We start from the raw sequence: 5,222 nt of genomic DNA on the forward strand, positions 1-5,222 counted from the left end.
TTAAGTGGAATATTTTTCGGTCTCCTGGTGTAGCCTTTTCCACTTATTTTATTTTCCAAATATTGCCTTGGTTTATGTATGAGATACTGAAGCTGGTTATTAAGGGATTTCAGCAATCGACAGTCCCTACAAGATTGTAATCACTGCCATCTGGATCTCAAAGATCATCCAGTCCTCCTGTTCCCAGCCTGACCCATTGGAGTCCCCTGGGGACTGAGTTCCACCTTCAGAGATTCTCATTTAATTGGCATGGTCTATGATCTGGACTGCGGGATATTTTTAAAGCTCCCCAGATGAATTTAATACGCAGGAGTTTCAGAACCACTCAACTAGTTCATCCCCTTGAATTTAAACATGAAGCATCTCAAGCCAAAACAGGTTTCAATAACATATTGGACAGAAGAGTCTGAGTAGCTCTTGTTAACACACAAGACATGGCACTTTATAAAGCTTAAGCAATTTCTAACAAACATAATTCATTTTTGCATTTTCTGAAAACATAGGTCACCCCAGGCTCTACCTGTGCTGTGTTTGGCCTGGGAGGGGTCGGCCTCTCTGCTGTTATGGGCTGTAAAGCAGCTGGAGCAGCCAGAATCATTGCGGTGGATATCAACAAGGACAAATTTGCGAAGGCCAAAGAGTTGGGTGCCACTGAATGCATCAACCCTCAAGACTACAAGAAACCCATTCAGGAGGTGCTAAAGGAAATGACTGATGGAGGTGTGGATTTTTCGTTTGAAGTCATCGGTCGGCTTGACACCATGGTATGTACCATGACATGCCCTGAGATTTCTGCCTCTGCAACCTGGAGGATGCATTTAGGCAGTAGAATATACGTATTATGTATAAAGGATATTGTTAATTATGAATGGAAATTTCCCATCATCTTTTTGTTACTCGGCTTATTTAATTTATTGTTATGAGAAATCTTCCATTCGATCAGCTAAGCAAACTTGTCTCAAGTCATATTTCATCTTGAGAAAAGATAAAGGGCTTTCCTTAACATAGTCACTACAGATATACTTTATTAATTTTTAGTTTAAAATGCAAACTTATATATAAATAATACAAATCCTCTTCTCAAATTAAAAGTTAAAAAGTTTTTTTTAATACTCTTAACAAAAATATTTTAACAATTTTGTATATGTTCTTAATGAATTACAAACTTTTTTACATAGTATTCTTCGGTCAAAAGAAATGAGCAATTTTAGACCAACTATTATCTTATTAACAGAAAATATGCCCTAAGGAAAGTCAATGCTTTAATGCATTGCTATATTTTATCACAGAAACTGGACAGTGCCTGGCACAAAACTAGTACCCAATACTACTTGGACTGAATACTTTAAAAAGTCAACAGATTTTACCACCTGCAAAAGTTAAGTGCTACGTATCTCATGGCATCTTTTATGAAACGCATGAGACAATGCATGTAAAATACTTTGCACAGTACAACCCATCATGTGGTAAGCTCCCAATAAGTGTCAGCTGCCCCCCAATCCCCGCTTTTTTTTTTTTTTTTTTTTTTTTTGAGGCAAAGTGTCACTCTGTCACCCAGGCTGAAGTGCAGTGATATTTTCATAGATCGCTGCAGCCGTAACCTCCTGGGCTTAAGCGAGTCACCTACCTCAGCCTCCAAAAATGCTGAGTATAGACATGAGCAACCATGCTGAGCCTCAGTTGGCATTATTGATATGAAATACTATTTCCAATCTTGCAGTGCTTATATCATCTTTGAATTATTATATTACTTTCAAACAGTTACAAATACCAACGGCAATGGGAAACACATTTCTAGCTATATTTTACCTACCCAGAATTATCTAGAATCCTACTGAAAAAGTCTCCAGAAACCAACAAGTTTCCATCGCTGAGGTTTTCTAGAAGGTTCAGCAGTGTGGGTAACAGGGAGCAGCACCCTGAGATCAAAGTTCCCACCAGCCTTGACCTGGAACAAATGCCACAGAGGAATAAAGTGTCAAGAGAATCCAGTGTTTTCCAGGTCTATAGCTTTTCTCCTTGTGCTCTTTTTCTATATCTCTCTCCATTTTCTCATGTGGAACTGGAGTGTACCTTATCACAGGACACCAAATGTCTGACAGCCACATGTTCTGAGGATGTGTGGTCTCCCAAAGGTCAGAATCCAAAATCAAAGAACTAATCATTATATACCTAGAGGGATCCTAAACCATTTTCTAACTACAGAACATGTTTCAAAAGCTGACTGGAAAAGATATTCTGAACTGTCTTTTGAGGTTCCCAAATAATCAATGTAATTTAATGTAAAACCAATATACATTTGGGGAGGTAAAAACATTGTTTAAAACATGTCCACTTGAGAAATGGACAGTAAAATAGGAATCTGTTAAAAAGGAAGTCTAGCAAGTGGACAAGAGACTAATTTTGGTGATATACTCATTTATCTTGTTCACCATCAAAATATCTGATTGAAAGTATTGGGTTCAAAATACCTATGAAATAAATCAATGAAAAATGAACCAACTCACAGATTGCCTAAGAATGATGTGCACTTGTACAAGGAACAGGACTTAAAATGTTTGTAATGATGTTTACCTCTTTATTCCTTTATTAGGAAGAACTAAGTGCACACCAGTTTATTCATCCATGCTTTCATTCAAAAACCATTTTCTGGGTATTTCCTACATCCACAGCACTATCCTATACAAAGAAAGGGGGAATGAAGGAGCAAAGACATGCTCTCTTCCCTCTACACAGTCACAATCCAGCTAAGCCTATTACATGATATTGTGCATTATGAGTAGGAACTATGCCACTCCACATTAAGGATGCTAAATGTTCACTTTATTCCAGATGGCTTCCCTGTTATGTTGTCATGAGGCATGTGGCACAAGTGTCATCGTAGGGGTACCTCCTGATTCCCAGAACCTCTCAATAAACCCTGCGCTGCTACTCACTGGACGCACCTGGAAAGGAGCTATTTTTGGAGGTACGTAGTTAGGCTTCAGAGCCAAATTCTCATTAACCTAAGAATTTCTCTCCTTTTATGAGTGACAAGGCAAGGTTTTGAAAAGCAATGAAATTAAAAATAAATTAAAGTTTATTTTCTTTTTTTTTTTTTTTTAACAATGGTTGTAGCAGTGACTTTTTAAACTTAAACTCAAAATCACAGGGAACAAAAGGTAAAACAGATGAGTCAGATTACTTCAAATTAACAAGTCGTGACACAGAATCTGATACAATCAACAAGATGAGACAATTAACAATGGGAGACAATTTTTGGAAATCATACATGTGACAAGGGCTTACTATAAAAATATGTATGAAAGTCAAATGACTATACAACAAAAAACAAATCATTACTAAACATGAGCAAAAGTCTTAAATATTAAAAAAAAAAGACATATGTATGGCCAAGAGATATATTTAAAAATGCTCAATGTCAATTATTATCAGGAAAAGACAATCCACAAAAATTATGAGATATCAACCCACTCCTGTGAGGAGAATGACTCTCACTAAAAGAAAAAGAAGTGTTCGTAAAGATGTGAGACAAAGAAAATGCTTGCACATTGTTGGTTTGAATGTAAATCAGGAAAGCCATTATTTTTTATTTATTTATTTATTTATTTTTAAATTTATTTATTATTATACTGTAAGTTGTAGGGTACATGTGCATACCATGCAGGTTTGTTACATATGTATACTTGTGCCTTGTTGGTGTGCTGCACCCATCAACTCATCATTTACATCAGGTATAACTCCCAATGCAATCCCTCCCCCCTCCCCCCTCCCCATGATAGGCCCCGGTGTGTGATGTTCCCCTTCCTGAGTCCAAGTGATCTCATTGTTCAGTTCCCACCTATGAGTGAGAACATACGGTGTTTGGTTTTCTGTTCTTGTGATAGTTTGCTAAGAATGATGGTTTCCAGCTGCATCCATGTCCCTACAAAGGACACAAACTCATCCTTTTTTATGGCTCCATAGTATTCCATGGTGTATATGTGCCACATTTTCTTAATCCAATCTGTCACTGATGGACATTTGGGTTGATTCCCAGTCTTTGCTATTGTGAATAGTGCTGCAATAAACATACGTGTGCATGTGTCTTTATAGCAGCATAATTTATAATCCTTTGGGTATATACCCAGTAATGGGATGGCTGGGTCATATGGTACATCTAGTTCTAGATCCTTGAGGAATTGCCATACTGTTTTCCATAATGGTTGAACTAGTTTACAATCCCACCAACAGTGTAAAAGTGTTCCTATTTCTCCACATCCTCTCCAGCACCTGTTGTTTCCTGACTTTTTAATGATTGCCATTCTAACTGGTGTGAGATGGTATCTCATTGTGGTTTTGATTTGCATTTCTCTGATGGCCAGTGATGATGAGCATTTTTTCATGTGTTTGTTGGCTGTATGAATGTCTTCTTTTGAGAAATGTCTGTTCATATCCTTTGCCCACTTTTTGATGGGGTTGTTTGTTTTTTTCTTGTAAATTTGTTTGAGTTCTTTGTAGGTTCTGGATATTAGCCCTTTGTCAGATGAGTAGATTGCAAAAATTTTCTCCCATTCTGTAGGTTGCCTGTTCACTCTGATGGTAGTTTCTTTTGCTGTGCAGAAGCTCTTTAGTTTAATGAGATCCCATTTGTCAATTTTGGCTTTTGCTGCCATTGCTTTTGGTGTTTTAGACATGAAGTCTCTGCCCATGCCTATGTCCTGAATGGTACTACCTAGGTTTTCCTCTAGGGTTTTTATGGTATTAGGTCTAACATTTAAGTCTCTAATCCATCTTGAATTAATTTTCGTATAAGGAGTAAGGAAAGGATCCAGTTTCAGCTTTCTACTTATGGCTAGCCAATTTTCCCAGCACCATTTATTAAATAGGGAATCCTTTCCCCATTTCTTGTTTCTCTCAGGTTTGTCAAAGATCAGATGGCTGTAGATGTGTGGTATTATTTCTGAGGACTCTGTTCTGTTCCATTGGTCTATATCTCTGTTTTGGTACCAGTACCATGCTGTTTTGGTTACTGTAGCTTTGTAGTATAGTTTGAAGTCAGGTAGCATGATGCCTCCAGCTTTGTTCTTTTGACTTAGGATTGTCTTGGAGATGCGGGCTCTTTTTTGGTTCCATATGAACTTTAAAGCAGTTTTTTCCAATTCTGTGAAGAAACTCATTGGTAGCTTGATGGGGATGGCATTGAATCTATAAATTACCTTGGGCAGTATGGCCATTTTCAC

The 5,222-nt window shown here is 37.5% G+C and overlaps 1 pseudogene; it reads left to right on the top strand.

Moving 5' to 3' along the window:
- Positions 1-548: 548 nt before the first annotated feature.
- Positions 549-3,009, top strand: LOC112616901 (annotated as a pseudogene).
- Positions 3,010-5,222: the final 2,213 nt, after the last annotated feature.

Source organism: Theropithecus gelada, unplaced genomic scaffold (genome assembly GCF_003255815.1).
Source record: "Theropithecus gelada isolate Dixy unplaced genomic scaffold, Tgel_1.0 HiC_scaffold_1306, whole genome shotgun sequence".
Taxonomy (NCBI): Eukaryota; Metazoa; Chordata; class Mammalia; order Primates; family Cercopithecidae; genus Theropithecus; species Theropithecus gelada.